This window comes from Mauremys mutica, chromosome 5 (assembly GCF_020497125.1).
Source record: "Mauremys mutica isolate MM-2020 ecotype Southern chromosome 5, ASM2049712v1, whole genome shotgun sequence".
In the NCBI taxonomy this organism is placed as follows: Eukaryota; Metazoa; Chordata; order Testudines; family Geoemydidae; genus Mauremys; species Mauremys mutica.
The window spans coordinates 37,842,580-37,864,718 of record NC_059076.1 but is presented as its reverse complement, the minus strand read 5'-3'; the positions used below and the strand labels follow the sequence as shown (position 1 = coordinate 37,864,718).

At 43.8% G+C, this 22,139-nt stretch overlaps 1 protein-coding gene across 4 annotated transcripts in view; it reads left to right on the top strand.

Moving 5' to 3' along the window:
* The first annotated feature begins 9,763 nt into the window (after positions 1 to 9,763).
* Positions 9,764 to 22,139, top strand: part of NFKB1 (nuclear factor kappa B subunit 1) — an 84,216-nt gene continuing 71,840 nt past the window's right edge. Inside the window, exon 1 of one of the 4 annotated variants that reach the window (XM_045018468.1) lies at positions 9,764 to 9,958. The gene's annotated coding sequence lies outside the window, so the exon portion shown is untranslated. Of the gene's footprint in view, positions 9,960 to 13,240; positions 13,397 to 22,139 lie in introns of those variants that run through there. The other 3 variants (XM_045018465.1, XM_045018466.1, XM_045018467.1) reach the window with 3 other exon arrangements.

Below are 22,139 nucleotides of genomic sequence, written 5' to 3'. Positions count from 1 at the left end.
TCAGCCAGGGGACTGTAACATAGCTCCAATAATAAACAACTGTGGTTGGAACAAAAGAAAAGTCTAACATAAAGTTTTAAGTGTATCTCTGTTTCCAAAAGTACCTAATTTTTGCAAGCTGTATACTCAATGTAGGTGATAAGCAGAGGCCACTCCAGTTTCCTGTACACTTCGTGCTTGTTTTGGATATATGGGTTGGAGTCTAATGCACGTGATGGATTTGATAGAAAGCTACTGGGGCTTTTCTTATTTTATGTCAAATTTTGTTCCATTGTTGTGTGATCAAGACAAATCCTGATAATTCTTCACTCTGAAGCACTGTGGTATTTTTTTTCTGGTGGCCTTCATGAAACAAGTTTATATTGATGCAGCAGGTCTGGCATGCTGCTCAATTTTTCATGTATCAGAGGGGTAGCCATTTTTCATGCATATTTTAGCAAGTCTGGAGATTTCAGAGCTGCTGTTGCAATGGTACAAAACTGTTTGATTAATAAATGTTTATTTTGTGGGTATTGCCAAATTTGGAATTTTTGGAGGCCAAATTCTTGCTTCAAAGCCTCGGTTCCCTTGAAAGCTAGAAAGATGTATTCTGTTAATCTTTCATCTATCTATTTCCTCCATGGTGCTGAACCGTTATGTAGCAATGGACGGAATTTTCATTTGACTGCTATGATTAGACCAGATTCTCTGTTAGCACCAGCCTCTCATATATTTTATTTGTTTCAGTGCAATCTTGTTCCTCTCAAAACAAGGTTCCAAGCAAATTATTTGAAATAATTTGAAACTTAAAACAAATGTAAGCTTTAGTTTCCACAACGTGACCTGCAAGAAGAACTTAGTCAAGAATACTGTTGATTTTACATGATCTAGAAAGAATCCAGCTCGGGTCCTTAAAACTGTATTGGCTCTGAAGCAGGAGTAAATAAGCCGTCAGAACGCCTATTATTTTTGTTGCTAATGTTAAGCATTACTGAATACATGCATGGAGCAGATAGGTGAGAAGGTGACTCTTTATATAGACACTTGTATGTCTTAATGTCAAATACACCAAATCTAGATACATCTGTTAAAAAGCAGGTGTGCCTGTCAAAAAGAAAGGTGATAGAATACTAAATCAGCAAAGCACTGAAGCATGTGCTTCAGCGTTTTGCTGATTTGAGCCTCTATTCCTAAAGTTCTTATCTAGTTTATTGAAGGCATGAGTCATATTCTGCCTGAGTTGTACTGATGCAATCTCCGTAATGTCAGCATATATTGTATTTCTATGAAAAATTTATCTGTACCATTCTCTACACCTGGAAATGAGAATGTCCCAATTTCCAATGGTCTGCTTATTTCATGACATTAGACTATTTTGTCACAGCAAAGAATTATGTCTGCATTTCATATGGGTAGAGAGGAACATAAATGACTATAGAGAGAGCTTTCTGTTTAACATACAGTGAAGATGCTAAAAATACTTAAATTTTGGCAACTTCAAGGGACTAGAAAATTGCCTTAGATATAATGAGTTTCAGATCCTATTGGAAGAAAGCTGGTATGCACGGGAGTGATTTATTTATCTAGGTCAGGGTGATGAAAGACGTCTGTGTTTTATGTCTCAGCAGTCCAGCTTCCAGGTTTATTCTCTTGCTAAGCATCTGTTTCAACATGCATTGTTCATAAGCTGAACATCTTCTTTCTAGCATATAGCTGGGAGTGCCTTGCTCCATTTGCAAGAAGCTCTATTTTTCAACCAAAGCTGTTTTGTCACAGAAAATTTTGACACAAAGTAAAGAATGAATCATAGCCAATTTTGATTAAATCTGGCCCGCTCTATTCTGATTCCAGGCTTCTTTGAGACTCGTATGGAGCTCCTGAGTGAAAACAGTGTTTCAAATCTAGACTTTTGAATGCTAGGGGCTTAAACTGTTTGGATTTTTTCCTCCACACTGGCAGACCACTTGGTGATGGTAGCAGTTCAGTTTTAACACTTGATGCCATACGTATTTCAAGCAGCCAAAAGATGACTTTGTTTTTTGTATGTCAGCATAGGAGCAAGATGATAAGAGTTTTGGAGAAATTGGAGCTTTGCAGCTTGCTTATCTGCATGTAAGCTAGAAAGGAAAAAAAAGTTACAAGCCACATTAAGAACACAGTCCCTGGCTGCTCCTTTTATACAGTAGTTGTAAGTGAGGGATTGTCTGACATAGGATGGAAGGAAAGGAGAGAGAGATTACAAGGCGAAACCACTTATGGTAGTTTTAATTTTTTCCTCTTGCCCCTGCTTCTGCCCCATCACCTTTCTGGTGTTTGTTGGACTCTTTAGGATATTGTTCACCTATTTACAAATGCATTAAGCAGTTTCTTATGTTGTAGGAACAATTAAAAATCTTTGTATGCCTCCTGCTTGCCAGCAGGTGGAGTTATAAGAGTTCAGAGTAAGAGAACTTTGTTGTAGGATGGGGGAAGATGACTGTGACAGGCACAATTATTAGTAAGTAATATTTCCATCTTCTCTACATACTAGTGTTCCATATTGCTCATTCCCTGTATACTAACGATGCTGTCAAGGGTGGGACAACCTGAAAACAGTCTGATCCTTATTTCCAGGATCCAGATTCTAGCTAGTATTCTGAGTGGTTAATAAATAATACTTTATAATTACATAGCAACTTCTCTCCAAGGATCTCAAAGCATTTTACAAGCATTAAATAAGCCTCACAGAGGGTAAATATTACCATTTTATAGATGGGAAGCACAGGCAGCTAAGTCATTTCCTTGAGGTTACACAGGAAGTCTGTGTCAAAGCTGGGAACAGAACCCAGATTTCCTCATTTGGAGTCCTATGTGTCAGCCACAAGATAATCCTTCTGCAGTAAAGTGGTCATCATGGGGTTAATTGTGTTACCCCTTCCCCCCCCCTTCAGCATTATGGGACTGAGCCATGCTTCAACCTTCCCTTACTTCCAGTTTAGTCAGTGGGAGTCCTCTCTTCAGCCCACAAACTCTGTTGTGATGCAATTAAATAAAGCAGCCAGTTCCCAGCCTGCAGTTTTGTGAGTAGACTTGTATTTGTTGCATTAAGTGATCTCTTTATAAAACCTTATAAATTGGTGGGGCTGAGTGACTAAGTGCTAGTTGTAGCACCCAGGTCCCTGAGGTTGCTGTAGCACAGAGAATGCTGCAGGCTTAATTGTTACTGGTGCTTACTAATGCTTGGTGGTAATTGTTGGGCTAATGAAGTAATTGGCTTAATAATGGGGAGGATATATAATTGGGAGGAACAGGAAGTAAAAAGAGAAATTTCAGAGGCTGAGTGAAAGAAACTGGTATGCTTGTGCTATGTCCTGTCATGTTTGGAAACTGAGGCTTAAAGATACGCATGGTGAAAAAGAAACCGATTGTGTATATTTGTCACTAGAAATCCCCCATAAATGGCCTAGGCAGCACTGTTTGCAGGGTAACTTGAGAAGGACCCCATGACAGGCTGTTAACACTGATTATTGTTGAAGTTGCATGGTGCCTCCTACTGTAAAACCCTGTTTTCATTTGCTTATAACTTTTACAGACTTTAACCACTTGAGCTGAAACCTTACATGCTGTCTACCTCAGGCTTTTTTTTTTTTTTTTTTTTAAATTTCAGACACAAGTTTGTCTCTTTCTGAGATACAGCTCAGGTAAAAATAGGCTGGGTCTGCTCTGGGGATGAACTGGACTTGGGTAGTGAAGGAAGCTGTTGGACGTAGGACCCCTGTTTCATTGTTGCAGGAGTTGGGTACTATTTGTACCACTGGGTCAGAGGTTCTAGGCCTACCCATAACTAAAGCCTCTCTGCCCCCATCAGCTAAGGGGGAGGAACCACTGATCCCAGGCTATAAATGACTTCTGGGGACAACAAATGGAAAAAACAGGAATGGGAATGAGGTAAAGGCTAAAGAATGAGTGCTCTAGATAGGGACTCTGAGCAGAGAAACCTGGACAACACCCATTCCTCCTCAGAGACATCCAGGAAGTCAGTAGATTATGCCCAGAGGAACTGGAGATGTGCGTGGACCAGGGCCACCCAGAGGGGGTGGCAAGTGGGGCAATTTGCCCCAGGCCTCCACGAGAGTTTTTTGGTGCCCTGGAACAGGGTCCTTCACTTGCTCCAGGGGGCCTGGAAAACTCTCATGGGGCCCGGGCCCCCGGAGTTTCTTCCGCTCCAGGTCTTCGGTGGCAATTCAGCAGCGGGGGGTCCTTCCGTCCCAGGACCCACTGCCGAAGTGCCGGGTCTTTGGCGGCATTTCAGTGGCAGAAGACCCCAGGGCCCCTGAATCCTCTGGGCGGCCCTGGAGTGGACAAGAGGTTCGAAATAGGCACTAGAGTTGCAGAGCTGTCCCCCATCCAACCTCCTCCTGGAGTGATGGATGGCCACCTTTGAAGGTGGGTAGGGAAGAGGCTGAGGATTGTAAGAAGAGAAAGGATGGTCTCATGGGTATGTCAGTTCAGTGCTGCCCGGGAGAATAAGATTCTATTCCTGCCTCTCTCACAGAGTTCTTGTGTATTCCTAGGCAAGTTACTTAAACCCCACATTTTACAGGTGGTCACTAATTGTGTGTTCCTCATTTTCTGAGTGCCTAACTTGAGAGCCTGTGGTCTGATTTGCAGAAGTGCTGAATGCTCACAGCTGCAACTGAACTCAATGGGAGCTGTGCTTTCAACAAAGTGCAATATAATATATAATCTGAAAATTTAGATCCTACACATCTCAAATTGGGCACCTAAAATTAGTGGAAACATTTGACCTTACTCTCTGTGTGCCTCAGTTCACCATCTGTAATGGTGAACTGCTGTGCTTGGAAAATAAAATTAAGTAGTAACTGTGAAGCCCTCTGATGATATATCGCTAAGCTCCAGAGAAAAGCCAATGAGGAAGTTAATAATTCTCTCTTCACAGCAGAGTTTGAACAGTGTGCAGTAAATAAGGTCTGGAGCCACATACTGCACAGCAAGGAGAAAATAAAATATTGAATAGCTACTTACTATCATTCCTGTGTATGTAATGAGGCAGGGGTCCTGTGGAAAAAGTAGGATATGATCATGTAATTAGTCTGTATTACATTGCATATGTACAAGAAGGTTACATTAAGGTTGCACTGGCAACCTGAATTCTGGCATTTTCTAACTTTTGAGTGCTTGACTTTGCAACCTTAATACTTCTAGAATCATGTAACTAGTTGAGAATCCCAGCTTCCGTTAAAAAAAACAAACCCTCATGCTTGCAGGGAAAGCCTTGAAAATGTGACTTGAGTGGACCCTACAGGCTCCAAAATCAGAAAGCAAATGAAGAGAACTCAGTTTGTTAAATCTCATGGATTTTTAAAGCTGACCTCATAATTTTCATGGGTCTGACTCATTATCTTTTAACACTTTAGGTTTGGCAATATTGCTACTTGTGCTCCCTGGCTACAGCAATTCCCACAGCCCCTGTGCATAGCCCACTCATCAGTGGTAGCACTAAAAAACTTGTGCAAGTTTCTCTAATCCTGTCCTGACCCCTCCTCCTTCCCTCCTGCATGCACAGGATCCCCTCCAGGTTGCAAAGTTAAAGGTGGTGCAGGGAACATATCCCCTGTGAATTTTCCCAAATGCTGCCCGCACTTTGTATGTTAGAACCACATGAAATCCACTGTCCCAGATTACGCTCAAGGTGCAGAGAAGGCAGCAAGATTTTCTTCCAATGCTCAGTCCTATGCCTATTTAAATTAACAGAAGTTTGCTGCTGATCTGAGTAGAAGCAGAAGTGAGCCTTGACTGTGAAATCTAAAAATTGGGGAGTGTCTTTGGGGGCAGCCAACTGCTAAAAACTGTGATGTCTTAATGGTTGTAAAGGTGCACAGAATTAAAACAAATGTTTTTCTTATTGATAAAATCAACTTTTCATTCTCACCAGGGAAGAAGGAAATGCAAAAACTGAGAAGAAAAAAACAAAACAAAACAACCTCCACCAATCCCAGCTACCAGTTCTCCTTCACAAATAGGCAGTGACCTTAAACACTGCCTTGTGGCTGCCTTCTGCATCTTGGCAGGGGGTTAGACTAGATGACCCTTGTGGTCCTTTTGAACCCCATTGTTCTATGATTCTATGCCTGTGGGCAGGTGTCATGGAGTCACCGGGAGATGCTCTGGAACTACTCTATACGAAGCCAGTCAAGACTCTGGGGGAGCCTCCTCTCTGTGAGCAGACCAGGGCAAGAAGCTTATGCAGCTTCGACCTTCCTGGGTCTGACCTCAAACCATTCAGCATCCCCTTCTCACACCGTGCGCTTCCCACAGTGAGTCTGCACAGGCGAGGCTCCTGGGGAAGCCAGTGAGCCCTGCACCCCAATTCTGCAGTCAAAGTCAGCCAGACAGTAAAAACAGAAGGTTTATTAGATGACAGGAACACAGTCTAAAACAGAGCTTGTAGGTACAGAGAACAGGACCCCGAAGTCCGGTCCATCTTGGGGGCAGGGAGGCCAGAGCCCCATCTAGGCCTCCCTCCATTTCCCCAGCCAGCTTCAAACTCAGGGGCAGCTCTATATATTTTGCTGCCCCAAGCTTTCGGCAGCATGCCTTCGGTAGGTCCGCCGGTCCCGCACCTTTGGCGTACCCGCTGCCGAATTGCCACCGAAGCCGCGGGACTGTTGGACCTCCCACAGGCATGCCGCCAAAGGCAGCCTGACTGCTGCCCTCACGGCGACTGGCAGGCTGCCCCCCGTGGCTTGCTCCCCCCGGCATGCGCTTGGTGCACTGGTGCCTGGAGCTGTTCCGTCCAAACTGAAACACTCCAACCCCTCCTCTGGCCTTTGTCTCTTTCCTGGGCCAGGAGGTGACCTGATCTTTGTTCTCCGACACCTTCAGTTGTCACCTTTGCAGAGGAGGGACCTGGCCATCAGTTGCCAGGAGACGGGGCCATTCTCTGTGCAGACAGCATCAAACCGGCCCTCTAGGGTTTTGCAAAGATCACACACCCTTATCCCACCACCTAGATACTTAAGAAATGCATAGGGGAAACTGAGGCACCCATACAGTATTCAGAAAAAACATTAAGAACATTCCCACTTTGTCACAGCAGGTCACCTAGGCTTGGACCCACAAAGGGATCTAGGTGCCTAGGAAAAATTACAGTAGCAGTGATCCACGAAGCCTGAGTTCCACACCTAGGCTCCCTATAGAATGAATGTGGGTGGAGGCATTTTATGGGAATGCAACCCACAAAAGCTAGGATGCTAGGCTGGGAGACATATAAGTTAACTTATGGGATATCCTGAAGAGAGGAGTGTCTCAAGACCTGGCCCTCTCACAGAGATAGGTGCCTAAATCCAGGCTGCTAGCCTATTTCTGCTAGTGATCCATGAATGGGAACCCCTTTCTGGCAGTTGGGTGATTTAGGTGCTTAATTGTTTCTTGCAGGAATGAGTTAGGTGCCTGCTTCGCTCCATAAAAAACAGGAGGAGGAGGAGGAGGTGATGTTCCTTCTGCTGCTTCCCACCTTATAACCTTTATCCCAGGGTTTAGCATTCTCGCTTGGAAGGTGGGAGACCCAAGTTCAAGAAAGGATTTGAATAGGGATCTTCCACCTCTCAGGAGAGTGCCTGAGCTATGGAATATTCTGATGTGGGGCTCCTTCAGTGTCTCCTGTTGGAAGCTGTTCCACTGTGGATACATAAGTAGAGAGAGATTAGAATATGAGGACTGGACCCTGGGTGTCTCCTCCCAGGTGAGTGCCCTACCCACTAGACTACAGAATCATTCTTGTTCAGCTTTTAATGGTCTGAGTCAGACAAAGATGAAAAGTGGGCTGCTCAGGATGGGCCGTAGCTTGCAGAGGTGGAAATGAGGGTTGAGAGACAGTATCCTTCAGCTACGCTAGTAGGGCTGCTGAACATGGTGCATTACTAATCATGATCCAATCAGGTGAAGTACTGAGGGGAGTGGGTGTAGCAGGCTAAGGGACTGGCAAAAACCTGCTCTCAATGAAGTCAATGACAAAAAATCCCTTTGATTTCAGTGGTTGTGGGATTAGATAGTAAATTGATCAATAGCAAAAAATGAATCATAGTCTAGACTAACCCTAGCTTCTAAAGAATAGACTAGAACTATATTTATTCCCAAGCTTGTTGTGACACTAATGCCTTAACAGCTTCTGCTTAAGATATTTGCTTGTGGTGTCATTCACCCTATTTTACATATCCTGTTTTTCCATTGCTACACTTTCCTATGTATAAAACAATGGTGTATGTTCTGAGGGAATGTGCTACTGTACACTTTGAGATCATACTGTACATTATATTATTATATGGAGGAATATCCAGGGCTGGATTGTAAAGTGAAAGCAGCCCAGACTATTTCTTCTGAATAGTCCCTATCATTTGCATAGCATGTTTGTTGGGCCCCATTGGAAGCCAGTCAATTGGAGCTCCCGCGCAGAGTTCTAGTTAAATCTGCCACAAGAATGAATACATGTACTGTACATCTGTGCAATGTAGCATTATTTACAGTGGACCATTTTTTAATTTGCAGGGTGAGTGGGAGACTTGTGAATATATCATCATATCCACCAGCATTTAAAAAAAATCTTCGGACCTAGCAATAGAAATGATAGAAATTATAATACACAGCACTGAAATGAGTTTCACCTCCACCAGAATCTCACCCCATTATAGCAAGAAAAACAAACATGACCTGCCCAACCAGTTACCCCTCTTTCTCCTGTGCATCATCAGAAAAAGTCAGCGATTGCGTAAAACAATGTGGGCTCTTTCACGCTGCTCTTTGAATTGTTGAGTTTAGCACAGATTGCCAGCAATGCTATAGTTAAAGTTCCATGAGGATTTTTGTGGGTGTGTCAGGATGCTCTTATCTTCTTTTTTGCTCATCTCACCTGTTTTTCCCAAGTCCTCCCCTCTCCATCACTTGTTCTGTCCCTCAGCTAGACTCACTACTTCAATCATATTTGGCTCCTCTTTCTTTCACACCACACGCAGGCTGCCATCTCTTTATAACCTCTTTAAAATCCATAGTTTCTGCTCTATTACAATTCTCATCCATATATTGGTCATCTCTTACCTTCAGTATTGAAACCTCCCTCTCTCTGGTCCATCTACTGCTTTTCTTGCTCCTTTTCAGTCCATCCAAAAAGCTGTTGCTATCATTCTTATTATTATTTATATTATCATAACAGCACGGATAGGTGATCAGGCTCCAAGTGTACTGGCAGCTGTAAAAGCACAGAACAAAAAGACGGCTGCTGAAAATAGTTTCCTTTTCCCACTATTCTCTTACCACTCTACATGCTACTATCGTATTCGGATTCATTCACTGGCTCCCATTTGCCTTGGCATCATGTTTTGAAGAACATGACAACAACAACAAACAAACAAACTAGGACCTGATTCTTCACTGCCTTACATCTTGTGTAGCCATTTGCAACTGTGTAAAGTACTTACTTCCAAATGAAAATGGTCATGTGTTACACCCATTATGCCCAGATTTAAATGGCTGCACACAGTCAAAGGGAGGGGATAACCAGTCCTTAGCCTTCATACTCAATCTTCTACAGAACTCCATCCCCCTCTCCATGTACATTTCTATCCACCACTAGGGTTGCCAACCCCTCCAGGATTATCATAGAGTGTCCAGGAATTAAAGATTAATCTTTAATTAAAGATTATCCTGTGATGAAACCTCCAAGAATATATCCAACCAAATCTGGCAACCATGCTCACAATTTTACTCATTTTTTTCCTGCTTCAGTTCCCGCTCACTTTGCTCTGCACAAGCCTCCAGACTGACCATGTACGTTGGACCACTAGCCAAGTGTATGACTCGACAAGATCGCTAAGCTCTCCTCAGTATCCTGTCTGGCCTCAGTGCTGCCAGGAAGCTGGCAATCTTGAGGGGAATTGAAATTTGCTTGCTTTGAGTACCCAGTCCTGAGTCCGCTTTGACTGAGGTAAGAATTTTGTTTCATTCTCTCCAATATCCCAAATTTACCTCCAATTCCAGTAACTTGTATAAAAATCAGATTTTACTAATGCTATTCAGAAATAGAAGCAAGCAAGCATAGCTGATTAAAATACAAACATAGCTAGTTTACTACTATGCAAAGGATAGCTGACCAGGCACAATGAATATGCTACGAAGTATTGGATAATATGCCTAAAACACTTACACAGTAGAAATTCTCTGGTCTTTCCTAGAGGAGAAATCCATGGACAAGATACTTTAGCCTCAATAAGGTCCTTCTGTGCAAACCTCTGCCAGTGCAAAAGAGCGGGAAGCCTGGCCCAAACTAAAGAACTAAGTGTTCCTCCAACACGCCTTTTCAGGGGGTGTAGAGCTAGCTATGCAACTCCCACTGGGACAGGGGGCTCTCGGATAAGTAGGCATGGCCCAACTGCTCCCGCAGTCCTTGACTGGCCTAACAGCCTTGTAGTAGCCATTATCTGCTGATGAAAATTAGAGCATCCATGATGTCATTTGAGGACAATTGAATTTTCAGCAACCTAAATTCTCTCTTGCTGAAGACTCAATCGGTATTTTTAAATGTATTTATTCATTATTTGTTGAGTATTTAAAATGTGTTCAGTGCTTTAGAGAATGTGGAGTACACAACACCCTTCCCCAAAGTGCTTACAGTCTAAGGCCCTGATCCTTCCCAGTGATCTACCTACCCAGAGCCTTACTGCCATGCAGAAGATCCCTTAGGGCATGATACTGCTTCCCTTGAAAGATAATTACAAAACTTCCATTGACTTCAATGATGGAAGATGGGGTCTTAACAGAATTAAAATTGTGGGTTTTTTTTGTAAAGATTAGATCTAGGGGTGGTGCAGAGGATTTAATTTAGAACCTAAATGTTGGGTCCTAAACCCGTTAACAGTGTCCCTTTAAAATCATTCCACAATGTCTGTTTTAACTTTTGTAGCCATTTCAGGTTATCCACTTTCTCAGTACTTGTTCATGCAAGTACTAGCTGTGACATGGCACCTTTCCTTTCAAATGACTCTCTCTCTCTCTCTCTCTGAAACACTTCCCACATTTTAGATCTAAATCTAGCTCCTTCCCACAGAGCCCTGAGGCCCAATTCTCCTCCCTTGGTAGCTTCGGTGTATTCTTTATTATTATTTAACATAGGGCAGCCAACCTGGGGCCCTGTTGTGCTAGGTGCTGCACAAGCATATAGAAAAGGAGGGTGGATGCCTCAAGAGCTTTGATTATGCTCCAGTGGCTGTTTTCAGGACTGTTATTTAAACCATCTGCTTTTAACTGAAAGGATATAAAGACTGGTGCTGAAAAACCCATGTTAATAACAGTGCGACTTTTCTGTGTAAAGTCACCAGTGTAGACAAGGCTCACGTATTCAAATATCTCCCTCTAGGCTGGAAGATTTTTCTCTGTGTGTGCAGTTTCTGCGTCTGTGGAAGAAAGATCTTGTTCGATGTGGGTTTATTACAAACTTCTTCCTCTTTAGGGTAGAAAGGTTGTGGGGGAAGGCAGGGAGAAGGGCAGTTTCTCTCTTGTACCCAGGGCTGGTATTAGGGGTATCAAGCAGGGTAATTGTCTGGGGGCCCTAATAAGCTCAGTTATGGGTGGCGGGGCTCAGGGTGGGGGCCCACTCCTTAGTTTTTACCCTGGGCCCCAGCGAGTCTAACACTGGCCCTGCTAGCACAGACAGCGTGTGTGTGTTAGTCCTTTTCTCTCTGGGGTGGGAGAGGATTTGGGGTGGTGTGTATGTGTTACAGTCCCTTTTCTCACTGTGGAGAGAGCAGGGCTGGATTAACTCTCTGGCGGGCCTGGGGCTATTAGATTTTTGTGGGGCTCCTGGGGGTTTGGAGTGGGCTCGGGCAGGGGATCAGGGGACAGGCTCCGACTGGGTCGACGGCGCAGCGGGGCTAAGGCAGGATCCCTGCCTGCTCTGCTCCCTGACATGGCCGGCATGTCCAGCCCCTAGGCAGAGGGGCCAGGCTGCTCTGTATGGTGCACGCTGCCTGTGCATGCAGGTGCTGCCCCCGCAGCTCCCATTGGCCGCAGTACCTGGCCTATGGGAGCTGTGGAGCTGGTGCTGTGGGCAGCGTGCAGAGATTCCCTGGATGCCCCTCGCCTACAGCCCGCAGGGGTACATTGGTGAGCCGGTGCTTGCAGCTCCAGGCCTGGGGGAGCACCGAGGCTTGGGAACCAGTGTCTTGCCTGCGGTGTGGAGACTTGCCATGGGCCAGATCAAAAGAAGCAGCGAGCCACATTTGGCCCCTGGGGGCCCCCCTTAGCCCAAGGCCCTGGGCTGCAGCTCCTGAATTAATCCGGCCCCGGATGGGAGAGGATTTGGATGTGTGTTACAGTCCCTTTTCTCTCTGGAGTGGGAGAGAGAGAGAGAGAGAGAGTGTGTGTGTGAGTCCCTTTTCTCTCTGGAGTGGGAGAGGATTTGAATGTGTGTGTTAGTCCCTTTTCTCTCTGGGGTGGGAGAGGATTTGGATGTGTGTGTTACTGTCCCTTTTCTCTCTGGGGTGGGAGAGGATTTGGATGTGTGTGTTACAGTCCCTTTTCTCTCTGGGGTGGGAGTGTGTGTGTGTGTGTGTGTGTGTGTGTTAGTCCCTTTTCTCTCTGGGGTGGGAGAGGATTTGGATGTGTGTGTTACTGTCCCTTTTCTCTCTGGGGTGGGAGAGGATTTCGCTAAGGGATGGTGTGAGCTCCTCAGGGGTGGGGCTGCCCCTCCCCAGTGCATGTCCCTTGCACAGCACAATGGGCCACTGACCTGACCGGGGTCTCCGGCTGCTACTCTCATATCAATACTGAACAATACGGCTGACGGTTTTTTTGAATCTTCCCCAACTCAACTCCTGGCCAGCGCGGGTCCCAGAGCAGGGCCCTGCCCCGGGATGGCTGCGCTACCCTCTGCCCCCGCAGGCATCCCTGGAGCTGCCGAGCCTTTGGAGCGCCTCCTTCGTGCGCAACTCCCCGCCCTTCCGCGGCGGCGGCTGCTTCTCTCGCTCTCGAAACGTCAGTGGGAATTTCCAGCCAGGAAGGAAGTGAGAGCAGCAGCGGCGGCGGCGGCACCAGGGGAGGGAGGGAGAGAGGAGGTAACTCGCTGCGGAAGGGCAGCTGCTGCTGACAGGTCTGTGGGACGGAGCCACCCGGGCCGCTCTCCAAAACAAGGGGGAAAATCCCCGCCGCGCTGCGGCTGCAGGGGAAGAGGACGAGGCGGCCGCTCCGCTTCTCAGCCTGGTTTACATGGCGCCGCGCTGACTCCGGCAAAGGCGGCGGCGGCGAGCGAAGCGAAGCGCAGCGCGAGGCTGAGCTGCTGCCCCGAGCGGGCTCACCCCCTGCCGGAGCACCGGAGCGCGGCCAGCCTGGAGGAGAAGGGGGCCGAGCCGGAATACGCTGCCGCGTGAGGGTGAGCACATAAATCAATGTCGGGTCTTTGTCCGCCGGGGCTGCTTGGAGCCGCCCGAGCGGTTGCTCTGGTGCCTTTTTAAACATTCACCTTCACCAGCTGCTTCACTTCCTCATTCCTGGTCCGTCCGTCCGTCATGCGTGTGAAGGGGGACGAGCTTCACACCAGTCAGCTGCTGCGCGGGCTGGCTGAATGCCTTGGTACTCTCCTTTTAACCGGTGCCGCTGCGGAGTAACTCCGGATTGATGCTGGTACAAATGACAGCAAGGTTTGGCCTGGCGGGATTTGTAATGTAAAAGAAACTGTGTGCGGGGCGGGGAGGAGAATATTGTTTTATATTTAAATATCACCTTTCTTTCTGAGAGCGCCTCAGGCATTATTCGTGCCTCCCTAGTGCCGTTAAGTTCAGCTGTCTCTTGGGGGGGGGGGGGGGAGGGTGGTAGCCGGGTGTAAAGTACAGCGTGTGCTGTCACAGAGGGGAATTTTGGCAAAGGACAGCCAGGCAGACCCCACTGCTTCTGACGCTTGTCATGGGATCTCTGATAACAATAACACCCAACTCTTGTATAGCTGTCAACAGGGAACTGACAGAACATAATGTTTTAAGTTCTCGTCCAAAAGACTGATACACAGTAAACGGCGTAGAGCTATTTCTCCAGGGTATATCCAGATTCGTTAGTATTAGCTTTAAAAGAAAACAAAGGAGAGAAAATGGGGAATTTTTATTAAAATAATCTGAGCGAGTCCAAAGTAATAGGTGTCCAGCAGGTGCTGCCTGCTAGGGGCACATATGGCTTGGGACACTGTACAGTAATGTAATATACTGAACCCTAGCTGACTTTACAAAATGAGCATAAGTGTGCTGTGTTTCTCATTCTGAAAACCTCATTGTTTCTAAGTGCAGGTGTCTTACCTGTATATGGGAACCTGTCAATAGGATTGATTTACCACCATCCTTGTCTTCCCTCCTCCATTGATCTGTAGAGTCATTGGACCAGAAATGAAGTGTTACTGGTCATTTAACTAGTCTTTCAGTAAATGAATGACTTATTGTGAATGACTTTGTGTTGTGGATTTTCCTTAAAGGGTGATGGTCCACTTGATTTTTTTTCAATTATGCAAATTCAAAAATTCTAGTTTCTGTTAGAGCACACTTTAAATTTCATGCCGTGACATTTCTTGGTAAAGAATACTGCAAATAAAACAAATATATATATTTCTATTCTTTTGTTAATGTTTGTAAAGGTAAGTAAGGGAGAAACTCACTGGACATAAAATGCTTTCAAGTCCACCAAACAAACTGAAAAAGGAAGGGGGGAGAGAGATCTTTTAACTTTGTAGAGGTTACTTGTAACTAGAGGAGGCACAGAATTTCAGTCTGAAAATACAGTGATTTTTCAAATGTCCCTTTGATTTCACATGTGAAATTCCTACTTCATTTTAAAGAAAAATCAGGGTTTCTACTACCTTGCATTGCTTGGGTTCACTTAAAAACTAGTCACTTACCAATATGACTGGTGTAAGGAATATTTTTGATATTTTCAATAATTCCCAAGTGTAGGAAATACTGCAACTATTTTAAAGTAATTTCAAAAGCAGTAGATGGGATCTTCAGTACCAAATAATGAAAATGAAATTATCATGGATGGAAAATAATAGCTAATTAATTGTTTGTTACATTTGGCCCTAAAAACAAGAGGATTCAACGCTCCATTATTTTTCATTTGAGTGGCATTTGTTGACATGAATGAAGGAGCATTATTAAGTTACTCACTTCACGTGAACAAAAAATAGGATATAGTGTCTGAAACTTACATACAAAATGGAGTCTGCATTAGGATGAATTACATTATGTGGCCCTGATCCCGCAAGTGCTTCTGTGTATGAGCAACTTTACCCAGACAAGCGAAATTAAGTATGCGTGTAAGAGTTTTCAGGATTGGGGGTCTACAGATTAAGCATTGCTATTGTTTAACAATTCATTTAAGTTTTCAATTAAAAATGGTAAGTTTTAAAAGGCACTAATATTTGCAAAAATGTATACACACTTACTAAAATGAAAAGTTTGAGAGGAAAATATAGATAACATAAATTGACAAATTTAAGTCCTTTTTTTCTTTTTCTTCCGAAGAAGAAAAATCGAAGCAAATACTAAAGGGTTTGATGCTCCACTCCAGTACGCCAGTTTTTCAGCAATGTTACTCCATAAAACCGATGTAATTGGTGAAGAATGTGACCAGCTGTTTCGTTTTGAATTCTGGAACTTATTTGCAATTTATTTGTGAATTTGTTTACTTTTCTAAATATTCTGCTAGCCAAAGAAGGATTTTTGTTCTGGTTTAGAGACACGCTTCTGTCATTTGAAGAAAGGAAACTATTGCTGATTTTTTGGGAGGGTTTTGGAGTATTTTGTCATCTATATCAATAAATGAGCAATAACTGAATTGCTAAAATGCAAAAACAATACACTATTTAAAGACTCAGATGTGGTTCTTCAGCTGGTGTAAATTGTCATAGTTCTGTGATTCATTGACATTCAAGCTATGGGGGCAGGGGAGCAGTGCCTCCTCTCCGACCTTAGTTTGTCCCCCACCCAGACTTTTCATAGGTCTATGTGCTCCATTATGTCTTCTACTTCCTCTCCTGCCCCCCCCCCCCGCCCCGACTTTTCAGGCTATAACACCATATAATGTTATATATACTGAAACACAACTTCTTCCCCCCCCCCCCAAAAAATATTTCTGAAATGGCGCTCCCAGAGCTATGACATGCACACTAGCTAAGGATCTGCTCACAGCATTTATACACTTAAATTTTTATTGGGCCTTCTAAGGACTAGCTTTGGTAAAGTATCTGCAAGAACTGTGAATAATTTCAAACTGCAGTATTGATTTTAACAGGTGGAAAGCTTTTCTTTCCCCTTCCTGCCCAGACCATCCCTTTTAATGGAAGAAATTTACATCAACAAAAGAAGTCATCATAAAATTAAATTAGTTTCACTAATAAGTAGTCAGTAGGTGCTGGAGAGAGTTAAGCTTATGAAACTGAGAATGATTTGGTTTCATTTTGATGTGGAGTTGTGTAGGTCTAGAAAATACTGACTTCCTTAGTGAAGTAATTTTGTGACTGACAAGGAGCCCCTGGGCTATCTCAATCCTTTGGTGAATTTTGAAGCTGTTTTGCACAGTGAAAAATGCCCTGGAAAAAAAGTACTTGTGATGGAAAAGGAAAATGAGGAAGGAGGGAAGGGGGAGGGAATGGAGAGCATTGTTTAATTGAGTATCACTTCTTAAACATTTCCCACTTCTTATAATTATATATATGTAGTTTCACAATTATTTTATATATTTTTCTTGAAGCTTGATTTATTACTCTTATTTGATTGGGACTATGTGATTTCAGTAATGCTTAGCAATAGATATCTATAGGGAAGCATCATTACATCACAAACTCAACACTTGGTAAATATTGGAATTTTCATGAAAAATCGAATTCCCCTTTCTAATCAGTGTTGCTTTGTCCTTTTTACTTCCTGTATGCTGCGGCTTCATATATAATGCTCCATAAACAAACCCAGAAAATGTCCTTCAATAGTAGGACCCCATGTAGGGAGTTTCTTATATACAGTGAACCTGTTCTAGGAGCATGGGAACCAAACTGGAAGCCCTTTCTGTGTATGAAGGTTATGGAGTATGTTATAATTATTAGAAGTCATAGGCTAACTTATGGAACCAAATTTTCCCTTTTAGTTACACACATCCTCCCCCACTGACACAGAGATTGAAAAGATGCAACTGAGAACTGAATGGTTTTTATTCATTTATTGTTAATTTCTCTTGGCACAGAAAGCTATTGCTCAGAAACCTCTGTGGTCTTCGGACACACTGTTTTTATCAGATTATCATGTGTGGTGAGAGACCACTTGAGAACAGAAATTAATCTGAACAAAATGTTCCTGCCTTGTAGACCACTGTTGTTTCCCAGCTATAATTGTACATCTAAATGTATCTTTATGGAAGAGAGACTCTTATTTACTCAATTAGCAAGCAAGAATGTTTCGAAACACTTTCTTTCAATTTACTGATGGATTTATTCTGCAGAGGATTCCTGCTCCCAAGATGAAAATATTGGAATTAATTATTTAAAAAAATGGAAAGAGTTCTAGACATTCAGCTGTAGGTCACTTTCAGCTCTAGCCCAGACAAGTTGTGTCTTAAAGTTCCCATATAATGGCCACTATGTGAACTGTGTGATAGGCTTAGAAAAATTTCTGTCTTTCCAAAATCATAATCACAACTGTCACTAATTTTGAAGTTAGTCCAATGTTGAACTTATTTATTGTCCAAGATTGTCTCAGTAATTATGTCCTCATTTCCAAAAGGTACTTAAGCACGTGCCTAGCTTTAAGCACATGAGTAGTTCCATTGAAATCCATGGGCCCACCCCTATCTTTATGTTAATTAACCGTGTGGTTAAGTACCGTGCTAAATTAGGGTCTGTCTTCGTTGACAATTTCATCTGAGAGGCCAAGGACTAAACAGGCGTGTTTCTGAATTATTCAGTCTCTGTCCCATTTTACAGGTAAAATCTCTAGATTAGTATTGAGTTACACTGGCAGACTGAGCACCAGTGAAATCCAGCACCAACCTAATTAAATTCTTCCTGTTGTAAGGCACAGAATTAGTTAAGGTAAAAACACTATGGGCTAGACTAACAAAGAAATTTACATATGGTAAGGTTGAGTATTACCATGCCTAATTTTTAGGCACCTAGAAAATCACTGGGTTAGGCACCGAGGTTCCTGTACAATGGAGAGATGGGTGCCTCAGAATGGGATTATGCAAAAACCAGCACACTAGGTGCTCATTGCCTAATTTAGCCAGTGGAGATGCCACATCAAGGGGTGTGTGCTAAGCCCTGCTCCTCTCTTGGAGATGAGTGCCTAAAACCAGGCTGCAGGGATGTTTCTCTCTCTCATTGGGATTCCCAGCTGCCAATCTTGTCCTCAGGTTAGGACCTCCCTTGTAGCCTTTAGACGAGTGGATAGAGTACTCACCCAAGATGTAGAAGACTTCCCTCCCTGCACGCCATCTCAGATCCCTTGTCCTGATGGGGAGAAAGGTGGCAAATCTCTCTTCAGATCCTCTCTCAAGCGAATGCTCTAACCACTGGGCTAAAGGATATTTTGATCTGGGTCTCCCTTAGTCTCTCACATTGAAGCTGTCCCACTTTGGATTAAATAATGAAAGAATCACTGGGCAAGAGAGAGTGTGTGCAAACATCAGAAGGACTGTAGCCTGATGATTAGAGCACTCACCTGGGAGAGCCAGGATCCAGTCCCCCCCTGTTGCAGTGACTTTTTTTTAAATTATTCACAGTGGAATAGATTCAACAGGAGAGATTGAGGGACTCCCCTACCTCAGAATATCCTATAGTTCAGTGGTTAGGGCACTCACTTGAGGGTGACAAAGCCCACTTCAAATCCCTTCTCCCCTCACGTGAAGGGTGGACTTGAATTGGGGATCTCCCACATCCCAGATGAGTATCCTAACTACTGGGTTACAAGTTATGAGGGTGGTCCTCTTTCTTACTCTCCTCCATTTTGTGTGAGTTCACCTATTGGAGTCCGATCCAGGAGACAAGGTCTGAACACGTTCACTGGATGGGGCCCTGTAGGCGAGTTAGGTGGAGGAATGCCTATCTTCACCCAGTTTGTGAATCAATCTGGGCCTTAGGCTTCCATAACCTGGCGTGGAGCTGCAGTGTGCATGCCCAGAGGCTGAAACATAGTTTCCTTGGAAACTTTTACTACACAAATGTAGGTGGAGAGTGATTTTTAAGCACCAACAAGGTGTGGGAGGCAGCTGAGTGGGGGTTTTGTGAATCCCAGTGGAGCCTGATTCTGGGATTTAGTCACCTACCATGGCAGTTAGGGATACATTCACAAAAGGACTTAAGCACCTATCAGCTTCAATACAGGGAGTGACTCCTATTGGTATTTAAAAGAGTGAAGAATAGGTGAGGCCCTAGGTATGATGATGATCTTTAAAATCAGATTTCTTGCCTCTCACAGACCGATGGACAGTTTGAGGTACGTTAATAAAATGAGCAATAGAGGTACTCCCATGATGTTCTAATTTTACTAGTGATGTTTTGCAATATTTTATGTTGTATAATATGAATTATACTGCATACAATTGAGGCCTGAGTGATTGTTGTCATTTGTTTTGTTTTATATGGATTAAATCCCAAACAGCCTTAGTTCCTCCTCCCAAATCTCATTTTGAAAACAGGGTTCAGCTTCCTCAAAACCCACACTTTTAAAAACTCACCTTGCTGTCCTCAGTCTTACCTATGTTATTTGCTGATTGACATTGCACCACCGACCAGTCAGAAGGTCAGCAGCACTTCCAATTTTCAGTGTCCGCTTGCAAACAAAGGGCCATTGAGAATCCCTGGCCATCCCCACCACGAAAAAGAACGGACTTAGCTCTTGCTACCTCCAGAGCCCCCTCTCTCCACAATGTATGTCAATGTTCTTGTTTAAATGGGGAACCCACCCTGTCTGTATTACACTCTAGAGCCTGCGCTGAAAGTGCAACTGATGGTGCATGACAATGTGTTGGTGCTAGAAATGTGAAATTGTGTTGGGGGGGTTTGTTTTTAGTTACTTGAGAAATTATTCATTCGCCATAAATGATCAAGTTCTACTCTGGATACTCATGTGCAATTCTCATTTAGAAGAAGGGGAAGGGTGCATGTTTCCTGGATTACAATTTGACTGCAGTGGTCAACTTTTACATGAAACTTGAATATAATACAATTACAAACAGGGCCAGCCTTAGGGAAAATGGCGTCCTGGGGAAACTTGTATTTTGGTGCCCCGACCCTCACTGCTTCCCTCCCCCCATATTGCCCTCAGGCTCAGTTGCCTCCCTGGGCTCCCCACTGAGCCGCTCTGTCACCCCTGGCCCCTGCAGGCTTCCGCTCCTGGCCCCTGCTGCTTCCCCATCCATCACCCCTGGTCCCCGCTACTCTCTGGGCTCTCCCCTTTGCCCCTATGCCCCGCTGCCTCCCTCCCATTGTTTTAAGCTCCCTTCTGTAGCCTTGCACCACAGACCTGCCCTCCTCCTTGCCTGTCAACCACGGAGCCCCCATGACCACAACGCCCTGGGCACTTGCATACTCATAAGGCCAGCCCTGATTACAAACATAAAACTTAAGGGTTTTTTAAAAGCCACTCCAAAATTATCGTTTCTTTATTTCTTCTGATATTTTTAAACCTGAGTTTAACAAAAAATACATCATCCAAAATTCTGTTATCACTCAAGAAAGAGATCTTGGAGCCACTGTGGATAGTTCTCTGAAAACTCAATGTGCAGTGGCAGTCAAAAAAGCTAACGATGTTGGGAATCATTAGGAAAGGGATAGATATAAGACAGATAATATCATATTGCCTCTATATAAATCCATGGTACACCCCACATCTTGAATACTGCGTGCAGATTTGGTTGCCCGTCTCAAAAAGATGTATTGGAATTGGAAAAGGTACAGAAAAGGGCAACAACAATGGTTAGGGGTATGGAACAGCTTCCATATGAGGAAAGATTAATAAGACTGGGACTTTTCAGCTTGGAAAAGAGACAACTAAGGGGCAATATGATAGAGGTCTATAAAATCATGACAGGTGTGGAGAAGATAAGTAAGGAAGTGTTATTTATTCCTCATAACACAAGAACTAGGGGTCACCAAATGAAATTAATGGGCAGCAGGTTTAAAAGAAAAGTAGTTTTCACACAACACGTAGTAAACATGTGGAACTCTTTGCCAGGAAATGTTGTGAAGGCCAAGACTATAACAGAGTTCAAAAAAGAACTAGATAAGCTCATGGAGGATAGGCCCATCAATGGCTATCAGACAGGATGGGCAGGGATGGTGTTTGCCAAAAGCTGGGAATGGGTGACAGGGGAGGGTCACTTGATGATTATCTCTGTTCATTCCCTAGTCTAAGGCACCTGTAATTGGCTACTGTCGGAAGACAGATACTGGGCTAGATAGACCTTTGGTCTGATCCAGTTTGGACGTTCTTATTCCTGTTTTACTCAGGATCAATATGCTTGAAGCACAATTTATGTGTATAGAGCAAATGTTAACATATCACCATCTGTCATTAGGTCATTACTACATTTTGTATTCCTTCCCTAAATGCCAGTCATCTAGAAGTCCCTCTAGATTGGGAGTAAGGAAAAGTCATTAGGTTTCCAGGGATGCTCAGTGAAGTAAGATTAATGAGAGAATTCTGCAGGAGCAAAGCAAAACACGGGTGCAAGTTACAAGAACTACATATTCCTCACTGATTTTCACATTACGTTTAGTGCCAGTTATTATTTGCACATTTTATCTTAAACTGTTGGCATCAGGAGCACAATATTGGGGCAATTAACCTTATTAGGCTCAATGGGGGAGCATATTCTGCAACTTTTATGCAGATTATTCCCAACCTATCTTAACCCTTAAAAGCAGCAAAAATTTGGGTTATTTTGTACATAGATTAATTATACAAATAAGACAGCCATTCCCACAGTATTATTACTGTTTGTCTGATAAACTTCCCCATGCTATTAATGTTTAGCTCAATAAAGTAATTGTTTCTTGTAGAAAATCTATGGCCATATTTTCAAAAGAGCTCAGTCTGCACCCAGTAGCCCCTGTTTAGATTTTTGAATAAGTGTCTACATTTTCA